The following is a 23,321-nucleotide window of genomic DNA, read 5'->3' as shown; positions in this document are numbered from 1 at the left end:
AACAAGTTAAGATCATACGAATGCTATGTGTGCGATCCCGTCCTGTGATAATCGAATCTTTCCTTTTATGGTACTACTGAGTTTCATTCTCATTAAATATTGCACACGCGTTCACGGATATGTTTGTAGATGCATGTAACTTTTCATTTCGATCGATTTTTAGACTTTCTTTCGTTGTTGTTTTAAGGGGTCGTTGGGTTTTTTGTGTGTTTTGTTTATTTTGTTGTTTGCTTTTTTGTGCTTTTTTGTTTTGGGTTTTTTGTGTTTGGGTTTTTTGGGGAGCTTTTTCATGCTGTATTGTTTTGTTCTGAGTATGGTATGCGTATACTTAATTCACAATTCTTTACTATTTAGTTTTTTTTGTTCACTTATAATTGTTATTTAAGCCAAAGTAGCTCCGGATAATTGAGGATGGTTCATCTCTAACATTGATGCATGTTTGCATGTCTTGTTATTGAAATCAACGATTTAACAGTGTATGGATGGGTAGGGGTTTAAAATATATTTTAAAATCACTTGAAAGTGGGCAAAAAAATAACTTGTTCTTACTAATTTTCCACCTGCCCTGATTTTTATGATACACTAGTAATCACTATAATGTAATTGTGGAAGAATAGATCAACATGGTACATGCTGTTAATTATAATGTTCGGTGGACAATTTATTAAGAAGTGATACATAGCCGCGAAAGATAATTCAGCTTCCTTATCGTTGTGAAATTTAATGGGTACATTATGAGCTGACATGAAATAAAGTGTACTTGCAGTATGAAACCATCAGCAGAAATTATCTAGTAGCCAGCGGACAAATCAGATACCGTTATTTGAATGCCCAAAATGAAAACTGACCTGTCCTGGGCGTCCTGGAGTTTTTAACACCTGATGGGATTCTCATGAAACAGGAACATGTAAGCGGACTGTGAATATATTGAAAACCTTTCCTAAACGACCCACCGAGATTTTTTAAAGGAGGTGGGACGTGTAATAATTACAATTTTGGGGGGGACCAAATTTTATTTCGCGAGCACATTAAAATAATAAAATAAGCATTATTCATAAATTGTATCATCATATATCAAAACGAGTCGTCAAAATTAACAACTAGCCGAGTTCTGCCGTAACAATTTTCACTTTTATCAGCGAGACTCAATGATATATTAGTTTGTGATATCCTGTTAGAACAGCGCTCCTAGGCGGACCTGGTAATAACATTTAGTTTCCAAACCGACCAACAATTTTCGGGCTGAATCACAGCAAAAGGAAATATAAGCATGATGTCAGGAAATATGAGGTCGATAGTGGGAGCACCAAAATATTTTGGATACCTTAACTCACGACGAGAAAGGTACTAGAAACAAGTCAAATGGCAATGATTGTCTGCTTGTTTCGTTGTTGTGGCATCAAACACACGTGGCTGCAGTGCAGGTTTCCGATTTATCGAAACAGAAGAGACCCGTGAAGGTGCTGGGGTAGAATAGGCCTTCAGTAAACCCATGCTTGACATAAAAGGCGACTGTGCTTGTCGTAAGAGGCGACTAACGGGATCGGGTGGTAAGGCTCACTGACTTGGTTAATACATGTCATCGGTTCCCGGTTGCGCAGATCGATGCTCATGCTGTTGATCACTGGATTGTCTGGTCTGGACTCGATTATATACAGACCGCCGCCACATAACTGGAATATTGCTGAGTGCGGCATAAAAATAAACTCACTCACTCAAAACAGAAGATAGCCTAGTAGTTAAAGCGTTCGGTCGTAACATCGAAAGGTCTGTATTCGAGTGTAATCTGTGAAGCCTAATTGTTGGATTCTCTAGTGTAATGCAGTATTGCAACAAGCGGCATAAAACCATACGCGCTCGTTTACAAATGAAAAAATGACGCTCAAAACTTTTAATGTTTAAGAAGGCTATGGTTATTTTTTGAGCTTACACATGCAAAACACGTTTCAAAACCCCAAGCGTAAAAGCAGTGTATGGTTATTGAGCTTACACATGAAAAAACACGTTTCAAAACCCCAAGCGTAAAAGCAGTGTATGGTTATTGAGCTTACACATGAAAAAACACGTTTCAAAACTCCAAGTGTACAAGGAGTGTATGGTTATTGAGCTTACACATGAAAAAACACGTTTCAAAACTCCAAGTGTAAAAGGAGTCTTTGGTTATTGAGCATAAAAAGGACACTCGTAGACTCGATTTTCTCTTCGTCTGGAAGACGAAATCGAGAACTTCAAATTCGTAGTGTTTGTCAGTAAAAATAGTTGTACATGGGGACGGAAATCTGTGTATATGACTAATCCATTCACGTTTTTCCAAATGTTTTCCGTAGTTTGGTTTGCAAACAAAACCCTAATATGAGGAATTTTGACCGAAGGCCACTTGCAAAAACTTAGGGTCTGTCCGATGTTCTAACATGAATAATTGTTATTTGTCCTCACACGAATCAAAAAAATAAGTGCCTGTGTGATCCTGTCTGTTTATATCTGCAGATGATTCGTTGAACACACGGAGACAGCGTATTTCATTGTATGCTACTTAAACTCAGGTCTCGTTCGGTAATACAATACTGAAAATTACACGTCATTTCAACTATTCCATTCAATGTGTATTCAATGGTTAATATACTTCAACCCTTCAAGCACTCGTCACTTACGACGTGAATCATATCTGACCCTTCAGCAGTTACCTCCCCTTACAAGACTAAATTCATTGCGTTCCGCAACCGATGTTATACAAACAGGTGTGGCGAGAAGTGTTGTCCTCGTTTGGGGCTCGTGACAAAGATGGCGTGCCCCGACCGAAACACCTGTTTCATTGGGACAGGGGTGTCCCAACGATAAGCGTGGGCGAGCCGACGGAGACACCGCAACCATAGTTTTACGGTTTAGTCTCACTGCCGTCTGCTCGCGGGAGTGGGTTACAGGGGAGAACGATTTTCAAACTGAACGAGCGCAATTCAACGCAAGTGGTGGATTTTACCAGAGGACATAAAAGAAAGTAAGTGTACAAATTTATGTCAGTTAACTGAACCGTAGATTGTTAAGCGTACAAGCAGACGATACAGTAGAGATCAGCAGACGATATTTTTGAATTGATGTGAAATTGGGCTCTGTTGACACAAGTTTGAATTGTGAACTGGTGGAGTATATATAGACGTTTATTGTGTTTCATAACGTATAAAAGCCCTTGTGGTACACGAGTCATTCCCAGGCTGTTGTTGTATAAACAAATGACTTAATATACATGTGATTTTGTGATACGATACCAACGTCAGACCGCGTATATATCGCTTTGGGAATATAATTGAATCTATCCAGCATGAAGTGGAACCGACCCCACTCATTCTACCCTCTCCTTTCAAAAGTTGTACGTGCATTTAGTGTATTAAATCCAGTTGAATTTCAATTTGATGTGCTTAGTGTATACCGCATGGGATTGGTAGAGTGTGAAGCAAACCTAATTACAGATTTATTATGGGACCCCGACACAAGTGAGCATTGTGTCCGTATTTCCGTATATGCATGACTCATTGTGGTTTGTGGGGGACCGGGAACATATACTATGCAACAATCCTAGCTTCTTAATATGCCCAAGTGCCCCTCCCCTAAGTGAATGAATATGATATAGAATGTCACTGTAAAGTAATACCTAGTCTGGACTATCCCCAGAAACAAATTCCGTTTGGTTAAGAAAATCAGCTGTAAAACTCATACGAATAGATCGCTGTTCACGGAAAGAAAGTGTATTCAAAGAGGGGAAAAGGCACATATTGGGTCAACTTTATTGAGTTATTCATATCTACTTTTGTGTTCGTAAAGCGATCGGGTTGATGAACACTCACAGTGACTATGTGGGAAGCTCATTTCTGGTGTCACCGGTGTGAATACTGTCAAAAAGGTTAAAACCCCAGTAACTCACAACCTTTGTGTGGTGATAGAAAAATCGAATTGCCTGTTTTAGGAACAAATCGTTGTTCACATTAAATATCATGTGGTAATTTGGGTCAGTGTCCTAACTTTCTGCCCGTGATGAGTGACGAACACCAAACAAACAAAAATTATATCCGCAATACATACTCACCTACCCTCTGCACCCTTTAAGTTAAATGCATGCAACACTAACAGCTTATGACAGATCTAGTAACAAGTCACAAAATGACAGAGTCGTCTAATAAGGCGCTTTGACAATAGGAATATATAGGCCACTGTGGTCACGTAATAATGCATTGGAATACTTTGTGTATCTATACTTTGTCTGTATGCCTTCACTTCTAACTGAAAGGCGGTCCTTTCCCTGTAGACCGTTCCGCCAGATGTAAGTACAATCCGTGGGAACACTGGGTTAGAACAGGCCAACAGTAACATGTACAGGTCGTGAAAGGCGATCGCAGGTCAAGGGTGGTGCTTGAGACAGGTGACTTGGATTGTGTGTCATCATTGCCAGTCAAGTCTTGTACAAATACTCGTATAGCGTGGAATGCCCGCGAGATCTCGCTTCCACCGGCATGTGACAGGAAGTGTGTTGGCAGCGTTAACCCTGGCATATGTTCTTTAGGGACATATCTAGCTCTGTATCCCACGAGATGGCGCTTCCAACCGTCGTGTGACCGTATCAGCGTCAAACCGAGTCCCCTCTCTCAAGACTGTTATTCATGATGTCACAGTGCGCGAGAAAGTTTTATTCAATGCCGTCCTGACCGGTATATATTTCCGTCATAACACATTGTGCAAATAGGGGAGAGAAAAGCCCGACGTAATGAATGTCCCGGATGCGTATAAAACACTAGCGAAGCCACACGCTCACTAAACTATAAACACGAATTTGAGATTCGAACCGATAATTATAGAGATCAGGCGTTCTCTACGTACACAGATCAGTGTCAGAACTGGTCTTCCGCAACCCATGCTTGCCGTAAGAACAACTAACGGGATCGGTTGGTCAGGTTCGCTGACTAGGTTGACACTAATCATTGTATCCCAACGCGTAGATCAATGTTCATGGTATTGATCACAGGATTGTTTGGTCCAGACATGATTATTTCCAGACAGTTGCCATATGGCTGGAATATTGCTCAGTGCGGCGTAAAACTAAATTCACACACTCATTCAACACAACTCAGTACGTACCTGAGTCCCACATTATGTTATTTACGTCCAGGTGAGTCCCGGCGAAAGTGGATCACTCAGAAATCTGTTTTATCCAGTTTCCGCCGAAGCATGACCGTTTGACAGAGTGAAACCATCGGTATTATGTAGAAATCCAATTAAATGCCACGAGCGTAAGTTCTTCAAGGGCTATCCTAATGGAATCGCGATATGGCGGTCAGTGTCGAATTCCCTTTGAAATTACTTTCTGATCGAATAAAAAGGACACGATGACTTGTCACGGTTGACAATGACTTATAGAGCAGTATTATCAGCAAGTAGACAGTGTCAGGCACGTATCCACTCGAGTTGTCCACTCGATAGTGACTTGAGATAGGATGTACACAAAATAACTTGGAGATGCTGCTTCAAGGTGAGTTAATCCAGAGCACTTTATCATTAAAGTACACAAAACATTCGGTATTGACTTGTTTCGGTTGGTTGGTCTTTTGTCGCCACACCCAGCAATATTCCAGCTATATGCCTGCAAGTAATCCAGTGTGGACCAGCCAATCCAGTGATCAACATCATGAGCATCGATCTACGCAGTCAGGATGCGATGACATGTGTCAACCAAGTCAGCAAGCCTGACCACCCGACTCCTTTTACGACAACATGGGTTGATGAAGACCAATTGTACCCCGGATCTTCGCTAGGCGTATTTCGGTATGTAGTGGGTCGTATTAATGAGTTGTTTTCCAGCACATAGTGCTCGACATAAGTGGAACTTGTGAAGATCCGGATTGAAATCGATCTTCAGCAACGCAAGCTTATCAAATTAACATCAATCCATGCTTGCCATATAAGGTGACTATGCTTGTCGTAAGAGGCGACTAACGGGATAGGGTGGTCAGGCTCGCTGACTTGGTTGACACGTATTCCAAGTGTGTGTTCCAAGTGTGTAGACTGAACTTCACGATACTGATCATTTGATTGTCTGCTCCAAACTCCATTATTTACAGACCGCCGCCACATAGCTTGAATATTGCTTTTTGCGGCGTAAAACTAAACTCACTCATTCACTGACACTGCAATGGCCTAAACACATTGAGTTCGATGCTGACTACACCAAGTGACCTGAGTTATGTGGAAGGAATCATGGGAAGGGCGGTATTCATTGCTATACACCCACAGCATAACCTGAAACAGTGCGATATAATAGGTCAACAATAGGAGCATATTTTAACCCTACGCAATCGTACTGTTCCGTCATTTTAACCCGAACAATTGCACTTGACAATTTGCCATTGCGTCAGCGGAGATTTAGGCGTTATGCTGTAAGCCCTGAATTTCAGAGACATTAGTCGTAGCATATATTGTTGATTTAGTCATACGACACACACAAACAAGACGGTATACCTTGATACTTTTAGCCAAGAAAACTGGTTTTACAAACTCTCGCCTTGACGGGACGTCAGCCCGTAGGTACGTGCAGGTAAATGTGTAGACTATCACAACTACTGGGTTTATAATGATACTTAGAAATCGAGTGGCGCAAATGGTCTAAGGCTGATCGAATATATTGAAGTATGTGAATATCGCGTATTCTAGGATTTTCTGATTTGTATACATAATTACAAGTAAGTTTAGTTTTACGCCGCTTTAAGTAATATACCAACAATATCACGGTGGGGGACACAAGAAATAGGCTTCGCGCACTGTACCCATGTGGGGAATCGAACCGGGGTCTTCGGCATGACGAGCGTACAGTTTAACCGCTTGGTCACAACACCGCACCCTTTGCAAAAGACTACTGCCTCTTGCACATTCCTTTAAAGGCTTGTCGGGTCTGATTCCGTCCGAGGTCAGAGGACATTTCCCTGCTGGAGAGTATTTCGTTGCAGTGTCAGCTACTACCTACTTGATTTGCGGAAGCACTCGTCGTATGAATAGACACGCGTGAAAAGTTTAAACAAGCAGGACGCTGTCTCCTTTCCCTTTCAAATGCTAGTAGGTCACACTGGGTCACTGCGACTGAACGGTTCGGGTCTCACAAGTGATGAACCTCACAAACATGCCCCCGGGATGGTTTAATCGCTGGTCATAGTGTATTGCATGTTGGTAGCACGCTGGACATGGGTTAGAAACAGTAGGTGTACAGTAGTCAGGAATCAGTGCAGTTAAAGGGTCATTGAGCGTCATTGAACGTTCATTAGTGACGCTGCTTAATATGGTATCGCTATGGTGTTAGGCTTCTACACATTAAATCCATGTGTGGCGCGATTGTCCCTGTTGCGCAGAACGGAAGTCAAGTCAAATGTTCCTTTAAGTCTTCATGTCTTTGGCGTCTGGTTGACTCATGTCATCGTATCCCAATTGCGTAGATCGATGCTCATGCTGTTGATCACTGGCTTGTCTGATCCAGACTTGATTATTTACAGACTGTCGCCATATAGCCGGAATATTGCTGAGTGCGGCGGTAAGCAAAAAAAAAACTCAGTGGCGTCCTTTAAAACTGTTATTGTTGTGTCAAAATTGAGTAGACTTTCATAAATAGTTCGAGTTATCCGACTCAACCGACGAATTGTGACATCTTATCCCATCAGGTTCACTGCTGGATGAATTGAGGCAGTTTTGAACAAACCAACTTTCAACTGTTTGTGACCTGACCTCTGTGCTCCAGACAACATACCACAATATGGACGCTGTAGGTCTAGCCTACCCACCACCCCGGAGTTAAATTTAGTCTGAGGGGAACTACTTTTTGTCAAATCTTGATCTAGTTGACTCACAAACGCACGAATTCGATTTGCTCTTGGACATTAATCTTGGACGAGACGTTAAATCAAATTTCAGTTAACCTCACCACGATTTACAAAGGCGCCCAACACATACTCAAGACAAATAGTAATATATTTCACACCTGCATTGTACCATGCCGTGATATATTGCAGTTGTCTTTGTCACCGGCACGAGCTGCACGAGAAAACATGGCGGTCACGGCCTGCGGGCCCAGTTCAAGTTTTACATGTCTTGTGTTTGAACACACTTTCTTTGAAGTGATTTCACTGCCTAATCTTTTATGCAAGTCACAAGCTTTCAACATCACATTATATATCAGCAGAATGTCTTGGGTCATTGCAAAGGACTGAATTGTATGTTTTACGTAAGATTCTTTGATAAGTGATAGGCTCTGAACTTCAACTTGTGCGGGTTGCTGTATTTGATAGATGTCACATCGGGACACGATCTCGATTTTGTGTTCATATTGATGTCAAAGTCCTGTATAAAGATGGAGTTTACGGTTTTCTTTTTAAAACATGTAACTTTGGTTACATGAAAACTATCAAGATGGAGACATATTTGGGGTTTTGCCGATAAAGTTAGTGAATTTTTATCGTGACTCTCTCTCTCTCTCACTCTCTCTCTCTCTCTCTCTCACTCTCTCTCTCTCCGTTAAGTTCTCCCTCCCTTCATTTCAGCTACTTAGCCATCCCCTCTCCGTCACCTTCTCTGTCTCTCTCTCTGTTAGTTTCTCCCTCCCTTCATTTCAGCTGCTTATCCATCCTCCCTCTCCGTCACCTTCTCTCTCCCCTCTCTCTCTCTCTCTCCCTCTCTCACCCTGTCGTCTCTCTCCGCCATTTTCTCTCCATCCCTCCATCTGAGCTGCTTTCCCACCCTCCCTCTCCGTCACCTACTCTCTCCGTCACCTTCTCTCTTACCGACTCTCTTCCCTCTCTCTTCTTCACCTACGCTCTCTCTCTCTCACCCTCTGTCGTCTCTCTCCGTTATTTTTTTCTCTTTCTCTCTCCCTCGACCTGTCCCTTTCCGTCCATCCCTCTCCGCCACCTCAACCCCCCCTCCACCCTCTCTCTCAACTAAATAACAGATGGCGTGACACAGTTCTCTTTTAAGATCATGTAATATAAACTGTTACAGTATCCATGTGCCTCATGCTCACACAAGACGATGGAAGGTTACTTGCCACGAGTGTGTTTAACGTGCAAAAACGTGCACACTCACTCACACTCAGTACTCACTCACCCCTTTAATTCTCTCTAATGTGTCTAGGTCTGGGCGTGCCCTATATGGCTACGTCTAAAAGGGGATCAACGTTGCAGACACTTACTCATTCACAAGGCATGTTTAGTGAGTGACTGTTATAACTGCCTAAATAGGTTAATAGAAATAACAAGATCGGTTCTCACTGCCAGTGGTCTATCGTGAATCAGTCCAATATGGTGACCACCTGTGATGCTGTTTTTCAACAGGTTCAATCAGGACTCCACAAGATGGACCGATCGTAGCGCTTATGTACTCTATGTCAGAGTGTGAGAATTACAATCACCTCTGTAATGCAATCGCTGGCGATCAAGTCCAGTAAATCTTATGGCTCAAAATACAGTATGGGGCAAATGGTTGACCCATCACGAATGCTCGGTAAATAAAACGGATTTTGGACAATGAATACAAGAATTATGAAGGGTGGTACAAAATGTATGGTTAGGAGTGATGATTTTTATGGAGGAGCATGTGCAATGTGAATCACCCACCCACCCTGAAAGTTATGTGCGAAGTAAGTGACACGCCTCCATATATAATAATTAGACTAATTCTTAGTCTATGAATCTATATAATTTTGATAGTGACAAGTAAACTCATTTAATTGAAAATGAGCCCCGGTGATAAGGATAAATTCAGAGCCTGAGGAACTCTAGACTGGCTTCATTTGGTACATTAGCATTGCAGGGCGGGCTTGTCAGTGTGGTTCAGTGACTGTGAGACAGACTAGTCATCATTATGTCTGATTTATATAGTGAACATCAAAAGGAACTCATTTTTCGAGAAAAAAATGAAATCTCAAAAAGTAAGTGTTCATGTATATGTCCTCAATTTAAAAACTTGACAAAAGCCAGAGTTGCGTTTCTTTTGATGTTCAGCACATAAAGATTATTATCAATAAAAAAATACGCTGCAATGATGACAATGATCACGGCGTTTTTGCTTCCCTGTTTCTCCTTCCCCAGTCAACCGCTTGTATTTTTTCGGGTTGACTGACAGTAGGTCGATGAAATGTTTTCAAATGGAATATAATCCTGGCGTCTTACGATTAAATTTGCTCAAGTACTGATCGTGAATCAGCCTGTTGATAAGGCACTGCGCTGAAACAGAAACTATTTATTGTCCACGTAAACAAACAATGGAAACTAATAAAATCGGTCAGTGTTGACGTATTTATTGGGGTACCCTACACTCCATCTTCGGGGTAGTAAGAAATTCTCTCCCTAGACAAACAACGCAAATAGAACAAAGTCAGTGTCTTCTCAAATATGGACGTCTTTCACGTATGCCCGAACTTGAAACGTGCAAACAACGAATTATGTTATCTCTGAAGTACGTATAAAGTGTACACAAAGCATGGGTATCTATAAGTATAAGTCAACTCACATTACTGTAAGGTGTTTCACTTCCCGCGACACAGGCGATCTGAGGAAGTCAAAGATATTCTTATATACCATTCCAAATATGGAGATACTGGATTTTACAAGATTGATAAAATTCAAATGCTGACTGCGGCGTAAAACTAAACTCATTCACTCATTTAGGTGAGTGCGATGTTAAACAACAAACAATAAAACAACCTACATAACCGCTATGTGGAATCGAACCTGTGTCTTCGGTGTGACGAGCGAACGCTTTAACCACTAGACTATCTTACCGACCCTTTAATCGTTGTGCACAGATAAAGAAGTCCAGCTGTTAAAACGCTTACCGGAGACTGTCATAAAGTCAATGAAGTCTTCGACAGCACTGTTCAGATGAACGACGCCACTCTTAGTGACACGCTTGTCTTATCGACGGGGCACACTGACGTCTCTCAGGACAATACACAAGGTGAGACAATCCAGTGTAGTATTTTATACAGAAGGACATAACGATCTATGGTAGCGAGTAATCCATTGTATCGCACAGGGGAAAAAAAAAAGGTGAAGTTGATCAGGTGGAGTGAGTGGGTTTACTTCTACACCACTGTTAACAATATTCCAGCAATATTAGGGCAAGGACACACGAAATGGGCTTCACACATTGTACCCATGTGGGGAATTGAACCCATTGTTACATGAAACGTATCAAACCGGGTCTTCACATGCTTGGAAGTCTTCGGTTTTGCTCGAACACATGTAGCATGTACGTGTCTTTGACGTGACTTTCATGAAAATATGGCTCGGTTGTATCCAGCAATGAACGGGTACCCGGTAGAATGAGACTGCAAACATTCTATTCAGCTGGACAGGTTTTACATGTAGTTTGTGAATTTGGTGCATATTGGATATATATATGTATATGTATGTGTGTGTGTGTGTGTGTGTGTGTGTGTGTGTGTGTGTGTGTGTATTAGGACCATCATTTATCTAAGAATGGTCCGTCTTTCAGATGTATATCACCCGTCAAGATATAAGTTAGATCTTCAGTAACCCATGCTTGTCGGAAGAGGCGACTAGCCGTATCGAGTGGTCAGGCTCACTGACTTGGTTGTCATATATCATCATATCCGTAGATCGGTGCTCGTACTGTTTATCACTGGATTGTCTGGTCCAGGCTCGATTATCTACAGACTGCCGTCATAAAGCTGGAAAATTGTGCGGCGTTAACAAACAATCGGGTATATGTTATTGTAGATAACGTTTCCCTCATATTTGTTTCAACAAATGGCAGTTCTAATGACATGGCTTATGTTAGTTCTTCAGCTCCATGAAATGTCTATATTTCCTACAGTATATTTCGCTCCATGTACAACAGTCGACTTATCATACGCATTGTTCCATGCACAATGTATGCTCGAAGCGCCCAAAGAGTCGATTATTATTACCCCGGACAACCCAGGCTGCGCTATAGGCTTCTAGCCACGTGACTTCATCCGACCGGGTACCCATTTTTCTGCTGGGTAGTTTTGAACAAACTTACTTTCCATGGGTGACAACACATCTACCACATGTGCTTCGTTGTGGTGAGGACTGAAGTCCCAGAATCTCTCAGGAGTCGAGCAGCCAAATACGGTCACACATCCAAGGACTTTCCGCACCCAGCGTTGCTTAACTTCACCTGATTTGTGAGCCCGGGCCCTATGCGCGGAATCACATACCACAACACATGTATCCTTTCCAGACGTAACATTGACCGAATTCATTTTCATGCCTATACAAGTCAGTAGTCGTGTTGTTTTCGCGGCCTATCAAAATGCGGGATTTAGTTTTGGATTCGTCAGATTATCATTGAAGAAAATGTTGTATCCTTTTTTCGAATTCAATTCCTACGAACAAAATACAGTATATGTTTTTGGCAAAGTAATGTATCATTATAACCACGAAATCCAGTTCCATCACGGCCACAGTCCGCAGTTGTGTTGCATCAAAACAGGGTATTTAGTTTTTGATTCGGAATAGGTTCGTTGGAGCGTCGTAAATATTGCCTTCACACACGCAAAACTCTTGACGTATTATTACCCACTGTCCTTTTAAAGATACAAAAAATACAGAACAAGCTTGTTACACTTACACCCATTACTACCTCCGTTGCGAGATCAGCCTCTCCCTAGCGACCCTTTGCTGGTGATTCGTATTGTCATGGTGTGATTTGACTGGTTCTTTGCCATCGGTACGACTGCGTGGACAGTCTTCTTTTTATCAGCCACTTGATTTTGTCTGCCTCCAGCTTCTCTTCCTTGTAAATGTTAACTGAAATGAATTTGTCGCCTCTTGCAGTATTCTAGGAATATCAGTGACTCTGGGGACATGCTCGTATATTGTGCTATTGTGAGAATGGGATCCAGGACTCCTGCATGACGAGCAAGCACTTAATCACTTTAACCATTGTCCTTCAGCTAACAGTTAAATGAGGAGTGAGTGAGTGAGTTTAGTTTTACGCCGCACTCAGCAATATTCCAGCTATATGGCGCCGGTCTGTAAATAATCGAGTCTCGACCAGACAATCCAGTGATCAACAACATGAGCATTGATCTGCGCAATTCGGAACCGATGACATGTGCCAACCACGTCAGTGAGCCTGACCACCCGATCCCGTTAGCCGCCTCTTACGACAAGCACAGTCACCTTTTATGGCAAGCATGGGTTGCTGAAGGCCGATTCTACCCCGGAACCTTCACGGACCCTTAAATGAGGAGGTTATGTGAGCTGGTTGGTTCTATGTCATACTACCAGCCACAGGTTTGTTCTTGATTTACTTGTTCTGGAAACACCGTGTTACTGTAAAACGAGAAATTGTCCCGCCTTTACAATACCTTGATACCTCATCCGGTTCTGAGACGTGTTATTTTGACGAGAGAACCCCCATCTACGCTCAGTTCAGCTCAGTTCAGCTCAGCTAAGCATACCAATGGGATCAAGGCAGATCAAAGAGACTAGATTAAAACAATCTTTAATTACACCCCAAATCAACTGGATTTCAGAAAAAAAAATCCCCGTTTTCATGAGAAATAGGCTCGTCATCATTGGAAAAAGTGCGGTATTCAGAGTTCGAATCCAGTTCTGTGTTAAGAGACTAAGAACAAAAATAATGTTGTAATAACAAAATAATGTATCAGGATCGATACAAACAGCAAGTCTACTTCCTGGTAGCTGCTTTTGTTTGCTGACTCTAAGGCTACATTTACTGAGATGTTTGATATAGTGCTTCCTCCTTCAACTCTCGAGCTAATGTCAACGAGGTGGTAAATGACGTTTCCAAAAGAAACGTTATCGTTGCAGTTACAGACGTAACAATCGATACATTTAAAATATACATATGGAAATTAATTAAGCAACACCAAATTCAAAGACACATAAAAACTTAACAAAGTTTAACGAAGTAATTTTGATGATTGATTATTCAATTTTGATGTATTGACATACAGCATGAGCTTTTCATGGGTTGATATGACGCGCGTGAAGCTTGCACAGCGCACGTGCATTGCTTTAACCTCAACTTTCGAAAAATGCACTTTTTCCCTGGGGTGTTTACAAGCGCAGGTTGTCGATTGCATTCGGTTTTTCATTCATTTCAATGTCATGGCACGTAGGAAATTATCAGAGGCCACTCGTTGGCAAATAATCGGCATGAGGAATGCTGGTATGTCTCTAAGACAAATCGGGACTCAAATCGGACGACATCATTCCATAATTTCAAAACTTTTGAAAAAATACCGGGCCACTAATGAAGTTAAAGACCTGCCTAGACCAGGAAGACCCAGGAAGACCACAGTCCGGGAGGACAGAGCTTTACTGAGACTTGTACGGCGCAGGTCCTTCGACTCGAGCTCTCTGTTGAGACAGGAGTGGCTTCCAGGGAGACCCATCTCGAACAGGACTGTTCGGAATCGTCTGAAAGCTGCAGGATACCGGGCAAGGAGGCCAATCAAGCGACCCAGACTGTCTCCAGCCCATAAGGCAGCCCGACTGGCCTGGTGTAATGACCGTTTGCACTGGAACATTGCCTCTTGGAGGAAGGTCCATTTCTCAGATGAGAGCCGGTTCTTGCTGCACATGGTGGACGGTCGTACTCGGGTCTGGAGGCAGAGGAACACAGCAATGGCTCCACGGAACATCCAGGAGACTGTGGCCTTTGGGGGAGGTTCCGTTATGGTATGGGGGTGCATTTTCATGAACTGCAAGTTGGATATCATTACCATCCGTGGCAACCTTAACGGTGTTCGTTACCAACAGGAGGTTCTTGACAGGGCTGTGGTACCTCATTTTGAGAACCATCCTCTGGCAACGAGACCCATATTTATGGACGACAATGCTAGACCTCACAGGGCGCATGCTGTAAATGATTTTTTGCGGCAAAATGCAATTGACAGAATTCCATGGCCTGCCATGAGCCCTGACCTCAACCCCATTGAACATTTGTGGGACTTTATTGGCCGTCGTGTGAGGCAGAGAGACCCACCAGTCCATAATCTCAACGAATTGACGGCTGCCCTGCATGAGGAGTGGAACAGGATCCCCCAGAATCAGATCCGGAGACTCATCCAAGGAATGAGGAGGCGTCTGGAATCGGTGGTGCGTGCGCAGGGAGGACACACTAGATATTGATGAAAGTCGGTGTGCAGACTCTCAGATGACTGTTCTTTCTTTCCATGTGACATTTGTGTTAATACACCTGACAACAACGTCTGTGGATGAATAGTAAATTGTGTCCATTTTTTCATGAATTTAAGACAGTTTTAAGAATTTGGATTTCGTTGCAATAAAGCAAAGTCTTGATACTTTTTCCCTTTAAGTTGTTTGTCAGAGATCGTCTGTTGAATAAAAAAGTGTCAAACTATATCAACCCGGCATATTTTGATTGTCAGAACACTTCAAAGTTGCTCCAATAGAAAAAATTGGGGTGTTGCTTGATTAATTTCCAGGTGTATAGAAACACCTTTGGGTATAGACGCTCAAAGAATTTGTGTCTTAACAACAATATTGACATTATTATTAAAATGATTCGATAGCTGTTGTCACGAAAATTGCTTAGGTTTAATGATGAATATGAAACAGCAAATATAGTTGCAGGAAACGATAAAGTTTGTACTAAAAGCGTGCATTTCTCTGAGAACGCCTGATAACATGGGGGGAAATAGTTGGTTTCTAACATAGAAGCATTGTTATGGAACACAGGCTTATATGTTTTGTCCTCCGGGATTTGGAACGACGCGGTCCCAGCCTGTGGGGAGGAGACATGTAGATGTCAAGGTCGGTTGTAGCGCCTAGCCACGACACATGTTGGAAATAGCATTACCGACAACCTGTTCCTTGACTTTCAGCAAAGGGCAAAGCAGACTTATGTAAAACCCTTAAAGATTATATTCTGTCTCACAGATCTTAAGCCACATTGTTTGCCATTTCGCAATGCTAAAGCCTTAAATGAAGCAAGTCTGTATTTCCTTTCTGTCGATATCTCTCAACTCAGTGGTGCTCCTTATCATTTGAAAGGAATTATTTGGTTCTACGAAAATAATACATATTCAGAGGCTAAGGCTATGACAGTGCGTTTGATATGGCTTTATGGGTCTCCCGTGCCGGTTGGTTTTATCAACCGCAGGGGTTCGAATCCGTTTGGACGATAATTTTACTGTATATAATGGTGTAGCGGCAGAATTTTCTAAACATTTTCACCGATTTTGTTTAAATTTGAAATATATGTTAACCACATCATATAACAAACTTGTTTCAAACGTCTAGCTTTATATTTTATGTCGCCCTAGAGATATTTTAGCAATATCAGTGACCCTGAAATAGACATATGATAGTGTGGATCTCGGACTTCGACAAGTCGGCAAGCACTTAAACCACTTTGCCACCCAGATACCAGTTTAATGAAGAGGTTATAAAGTGTGATCTGGCAGGTTCTTTGTGATCGTAACCCACACCGAGGTCAATACTAGTTTGTTCTTGGTTCATTTGTCTGATTTTGATTTTCTAGAAACAATTTCCATATTTGGATGAAACTTATCCTGGTTTGGAAAAACCGAGCGTATATCCAAAGTCAACCGGTTTTCAAATAAATACCTGTTTCCACTAGATTGTTGCTATGACACGCACTTAATGCCAGCATTCGTAATAAATTAACACGATGTTCAACATTCCTCCTGGTTTAGAAGAGCGTCGTGTTTGTGTAGTTGACAACCACGACAAGATGAACCTGTCTGGCGAATCTCCATTAAAGTTTATTTTGGGACTGTCACCCTGTGGCTCTTCTGCTTAATGACAAAACCTTGCTCCACGTGCTTTTCCACATGGATGTGCGGCAGAATAAATACTTACCCTGAGACAAGGACATGTACACATCAAACCTTCCTGCATGACGCTGTTAGGCCGTGGGTGAGCCTAGCGGTTAAAGCGTTCGCTCGTTATGCCGAATATCCAGGGTTGCGTCCCCACATGGGTACAATATTTGAAGCCCATTTTTGGTGGTCCTTACTGTGATATTACTGGAATGTTGGAAAACGCGGCGTAAAACTAAACTCACTCACTCACCTTATGAGGCTGCAAGTCCATGTTCTTAAGAACACAGTTTCACGTGGCACTTTAAATATCTTTAGTCATGTCTGTGAATCTTTGGACGGGGTTCGATCCCATTTTAGGACAACTCTTCCGGGTTTTCGATTATCCCAGCACAAGTTGAGTTTAAAAACTCTTGTCCTATATTAAAAAGTTACATTTCTGAGCTCGTTTTGCTTTTTACACGTGTGAGTTTTGTTATCTCTGATGCCGTGCTGTCGTTTCAACTCCACTTCGCTGAGCTACCTAACCCTGAGCCAACAAGACCTTCTCCTTACCCCCAAGATCATGTGCCAGATAAACAATCAGTACCTTTTGACGTATGAACGGCAGGAAGGCTTCCGTAATAGAATCCCGACTTTCTTCTCTGCGAGCAAACGCTCTATCTACTAGACCACGGAGGCGATCTAAGTGGTTCATATCGAAGGAGATCTAAGTGGCTGATTCTGGTGGCGATCTAAGTGGTTCATAATAGAGGCGATCTAAGTGGTTCATAATAGTGGCGATCTAAGTGGCTGATTCTGGTGGCGATCGAAGTGGTTCATATTGGAGGCGATCTAAGTGGTTCATATTAGAGGCGATCTAAGTGACTGATTCTGGTGGCGATCTAAGTGGTTCATATTGGAGGCGATCTAAGTGGTTCATTGTGGTGGCGTTCTAAGTGGTTCATAATAGAGGCGATATAAGTGGCTCACTCTGGTAGCGATCTAAGTGGTTCTTATTGGAGGCGATCTGAGTGGTTCATATCGGAGGCGATCTAAGTGGTTCACATTGGAGGCGATTTAAGTGGTTCACATTGGAGGCGATCTAAGCGGTTCATGATGGAGGCGATTTAAGTGGTTCATATTGGAGTCGATCTAAGTGGTCTAAGTAGTTCATACTGGGGGCGATCTAAGTGGTTCATATTGGAGGCGATCGAAGTGGTTGATGTAGGAGGCGATCTAAGCGGTTCATATTGGTTGGCATCGGCGTGGGCTGGATCACTGATCACCTCGATTGTTCGATTTCCCACCCTTCATTATGTCAGTTTATTGTCTGCTATCCCAAACTGTGATATTGCGTGAAGTTTTCGCTAAAGACGGCTAAAACTTTACTCTTTTTCTGAAAGACTGCAGGTAGTTTGGTCATTTGGAATTATCAAACTTTGAGCCAAATATGTTACACATTCTGATTCTTTGTCCTGGAATTTGATAATAGAACAACAGCTTATATGCATTCCTCGGACGTGGGCTTGGACGAGGTCGGTCCGGTAAGTCTTGCTACCCAACCGAAACACATCTGTTACGTTGTAAAGTTTGAAAACTTGAATCCGTTCTTCCCCGTCGTCACAAAGGCCTCCGCAAGACCGATATCACAAAGTGTCGAGCGAACGCTTAATCCACTAGGCTACCCCACCGCCCTCCCCGTTAGGTATGCATGATATGCATGCACGACCCTCACAGGAATCGCCTGTTAAGGATTCCGGATTAGATGGATATCACTGTGGACCGGGACGTCAACACACCCCTTGCGTACCAGGGTGTCGGTGTATAGAGCTATTGTAGCATTCTATGTTATAGAGTCACCTCAGTGCCACGTTCCCTTCGGGGAACGAAGTCCAGGGCCTACATTTTCGAAGCTCTCTTAGCGCTAAGATAGTCGTAAGTTAATGTTTATGTGTGGCCCTTACGACAATCTTAACTCTAACAGAGCTTTGAAAATTAGGCCCAAGCCCACTTGTACCAAACGATTTTTGCACTACGATGAACTTAAGAAAGCCTGAGCTGTTGATCCTGGGCTCTGCCTCACAAGGTAGTTTTACTGCTACGACAGTCGTAAGTCCGTGTTTAGTATGCAAGTTGCTGACTAATCTGACTGTTACGATTGTCGTAACCTAAGTATGCAGGCTACGATTCTCGTATGTCTGGGATAAAGTATGCCAGATATAATTGTCGTAAGTCTGGATAAAAGTTACGATTGTCGTAAGTGTGTATTAAAGTACGCTAGTTACGATTGTCTTAAGAGTCGGGTAAAGTATGCCAGTTACGACTGTCGTAAGTCTGAGCTGAACCATGCTAGTTAGGCTCAGCGTTACGATCGCTTTATGTAGCAGATCTTGATATCATGATTATCTCTGGTTGGTCCTCCTCATCGCTCAGGGCACAAGGTCGACTGCCCACGGCAATAATGTCAATATTTTGGGCTGGTCATTAATTATATGATAGTCACTGGGCAGGTGAGTTCCAGTTCCAATGCATGCCTTTACGTACTCCAGCCTTGAGTAACCCCCTCCCTAGTCAATGATCCTTTTCATGGGTCTTAGTGTGGAGGTAATTATTTCTGCTTTGAATTAGAATTGTTCCTATAGTTTGTGATGGGTCAACATGTCTGTGTAAAACGGGTAATGTGATATAGATGACACGGAGGTGTTCGTTAGTTTGCTGGCTTACCTTCTAACATGCGACCAAGTTTGTCTACTGTGCACTGTTCGTGTTCAATTCGAGAACACAAAGCCGTGTCCTGGACGTTTCATGAAAATACCAGCTCATATTGAAGAAGTGGACTCGAGAAAATTGGTGAATCTAGCGGGGTGGCTAGGTTCACAGGTTCATAAATTCCTACATTAAAATAATACTTTATCCGTTTGACGTAACCTTTGTGGCATTCTAGTTTTGTATTTGAGCCTGTTGCTTTTACAGTCGGTTTGGCATTACAGTAATCTGAGTTTACAGGGAAACCGAACTAAAGAACTGGTGTTTTGTGCCTGAAAGTAATGGTTCCTTTGAGCACTTCATTTGTGATCTATGACGAAATCAATAACGCGATGTGAATGACGTAGAGCCGGCGTTTCTAGTTAGTTTTCCTGTTTAAGCACATATAAGGATATATTTTAGCAAAGAGTGGGTTTATTTCCGGTAGAATTTCTTTCCTGAAACGGTTTACGCATGCATAGCTTTTAATTATTTTGGATTTTGCAAGCAGCAACAGCTATACCGTATGTGTATCGATTAAATCAGTTTCTCGTTAATTTGGACTATGTCTAACATGAAATGGTAATCTGACAGTTGAATTGTAACTTTGGGTTGTTGCTTTAATTTTTGAAATGACTGAAGTATAATACGCTCGCCTGTGTTATTATTCGCTTAAATTAACAGTGGCTAAAATTGAAAGAAAGAATCTTTTTCCATGGTGATGTAATGAACTCACTGAAACTGGAATAATCATCGGCAGTTTGAGTAGGTTCACAGATGATATTCAGCCTAGGAACGTTATTGTGTTTTGTGTTAAGTTTGTAAGCTTAAGTTTTTTTGGTTTTTTTTCTCAAATCCAATTCTCAAAGATATTCCTACTTCAGATCCGGAAAGGTCCATTTTAGAATTGATCTTCAGTAACCTATGCGTGTCATAAGAGACGACTAATGGAATGGGTGAAATGGCTCGTATGTCATCGGTTCCCAGTTGCCTAGATCGATGCTCATGATGTTGACCACTGGATTCTCTAGTTCAGAATCGATTTATAGCTGAAATATTGCTGAGTGCGGCGTGTAACTAATCTCACTCACTTCTTCAGCCTTGATTCTGACATTCAAAGTTCATCTCGATTTTCAACAGAATCATACCAATCGGCCATTTGTCGCTGGTTTCATAAATGCCAGGGGTGTAGTGTTTGTAAAGCACGCTGTGTGTAAATATACCGGACATCTCAACACACTGTCACAGAACACGCTCCCATGATTGGGGAAGTTGTGCCCCGAGATACAAGTCAACCAACACCACTTGACAATTACAGGATGTGACAGTGACTGATACTGACAACAGTCGGGTTGTATATTTCATTGTGAGTCTCTTAGGTACGTGTATTTGGCTTTATGGCATGACTCGTAGGGCGGAGAAGTGGTCTGTATTTCATGTTGTGTTGTGTAATCTGAGAATTACGTGTACAAATGTGATATGTTATATCTTGTAAGTGATGTGGCGTTGCAAGAGGTTGCTTTCTTGAAAGTTCCAGTTCATTTGCATCGAACAGGTTCCGCAAAATAACGGGGCGTTTTCCGACAGAGAGGGGGGGGGGGGTGGGGGGGGGGGTAGAGAGAGGGAGGGATGTGCTCCCACAGACATAGACTTGCTGTGTCATGGTGGGTTATAGGTAGTCGAGACTCAAACAAACCAGAGTTTGAGTGAGTTTAGTTTTAGCAATATTCCAACAATACCACGGCCGGGTACACTAGAATAGGGCTTCACACTTTGAACCCATGTGGGGAATCGAACCCGGGTCTTCGGCATTATAAGCAGAGGTTGTTATCACAAGGCTACCCACCAGAATTTGCGATAAACGCCAGCGAGCAATTAATGGTTGAGCTTCGAACGATAATTCTCGTTTGTACCGTCCTGTTCACACGATTCCGAAGGAACGTTTTCAAACCCGAAAGCCAACGAGTCCTTGTGTTCTGGCCCTGAACGAAGTATTTCATTTCAATGAAGTTGTCATTTAGCATAACGGAGCTCTGTCTATGACACTAAAACGCAGTGGTAGCCCATCACCTCGAGCTGCTCAATAGGTTGTGCCGAGTTGCTTCCTAATCGCACGTCAAAATCATATTATCCTGGGTTCGAATCCCAGATTTTCCGCGATTGACCTGTCTGCACCGTACCATTCTCGTAAGTGTGTGAGACCTGCAACCGTTCTTGCTTTACCCTCGTATCAAAAAGAAACCGTGTGATATAACTGAATCGCCGTCGTGTGCTGGCGATTACGTGACTAGCTCTGACGATATGGGTTTGACTCTCGGCTGGGACTCAACCCAACAAAAGTACTACAGTCTGTAATGTACTGAGAAAGTGTAACCCCAGATATAACGTTGCATTTGACCACTTTCTAAATGGCATTGTCTATTCATCGTTAGACCAACTTTACACATGTATTTCATTTGATGACAGATGATAATTCACTTAATATGTTCCATACGGTAAAATGTAGCATTTGTCATAATGGAACTCTGTATACTAGTATTCAGAACCCGTGAAGATCCGGGTAAGAACTGGTCTCCAAAGGGGCGACTAAAGTAATCGGGTGGTCAGACTCGCTGAAATATAGCTACATGTTGGCACATGTTGGTTGGTTGGTACATGTCAATGTTGGTAGGTACGTGTCAATGTAGATTGGTACATGTCAATGTTGGTTGGTAGGTGTCAGTGTTGGTTGGTACATGTCAATGTTGGTTGGTAGGTGTCAGTGTTGGTTGGCACATGTCAATGTTGGTTGGTACATGTCTGGTACATGTCAGTGTTGGTTGGTACATGTCAATGTTGGTTGGGAGGTCAGTGTTGGTTGGTACATGTCAATGTCGGTTGGTAGGTGTCAGTGTTGGTTGGTACATGTCAATGTTGGTTGGTACATGTCTGGTACATGTCAATGTTGGTTGGGAGGTCAGTGTTGGTTGGTACATGTCACTGTTGGTTGGTAGGTGTCAGTGTTGGTTGGTACATGTCAATGTTGGTTGGTACATGTCTGGTACATGTCAATGTTGGTTGGTACATGTCAATGAATCCCAATAGCGCAGATGGCACACATAGTCACAGTGCTTTGTCCATGTTCACTGCACTTTGCTGTACTTGGTGTTTGAACGTATTCATGTGACCACCATCTGGTAATCTACCAACGGATTCGTGGGTTCCTTTAACTACACAGGATTGTGTACTGTACACTAACGGTGGTGGCAACGGAAAGAGTCTGCACACAACGGTTTTTACACCCTGTCACAGGTGGACTCGAACTTCGCGGAATTATCAGCCTGGAGCTTTAGCCAGCTCGCCCACCGCGTCCCTAAAGGACCACTGCCATATAGTTGAAATATTGCTGAGATCTGACAAACACTGTCAACAATTTGTCTTATTTGTATTATTAAAATCATGGATCTGATTTTGTCTGGTTCAAACAAAATTAAAATATGTTGGATTTATTGACATGTTCGTTCGAATTTATCATGAATTCATCATTCTTGGTCATAGTTGGGCTGGGTCATGACCAGATATCCTGTTTCGTAGCAGGACTAACCTCTTCAAATAACTTGAATATAGCTGGAATATTGTGGAGATTTGACTGACAGTGTCAGCAATTTGTCTTCCTTAGTTATCGCCGAAGTTATGCCGAATGATTTTAAAGTATGATCACAGTGCGTTTATTATGCTCTATTTTGTGTTACTGACAAAATATAGG

General features: G+C 42.4%; 1 protein-coding gene across 2 annotated transcripts in view; it reads left to right on the top strand.

Annotated features, from left to right (window-relative positions):
- The first annotated feature begins 2,759 nt into the window (after positions 1-2,759).
- Positions 2,760-23,321, top strand: part of LOC137256064 (uncharacterized) — a 31,732-nt gene continuing 11,170 nt past the window's right edge. Inside the window, exon 1 of one of the 2 annotated variants that reach the window (XM_067793748.1) lies at positions 2,760-2,995. The gene's annotated coding sequence lies outside the window, so the exon portion shown is untranslated. Of the gene's footprint in view, positions 2,996-10,958; positions 10,978-23,321 lie in introns of those variants that run through there. The other variant, XM_067793749.1, reaches the window with a different exon arrangement.

The sequence above is a fragment of the Haliotis asinina genome, chromosome 11 (assembly GCF_037392515.1).
Source record: "Haliotis asinina isolate JCU_RB_2024 chromosome 11, JCU_Hal_asi_v2, whole genome shotgun sequence".
NCBI lineage: Eukaryota > Metazoa > Mollusca > Gastropoda > Lepetellida > Haliotidae > Haliotis > Haliotis asinina.
Note: the sequence above shows the minus strand (reverse complement) of the source record. Positions and strands in the feature narration are given on the sequence as shown.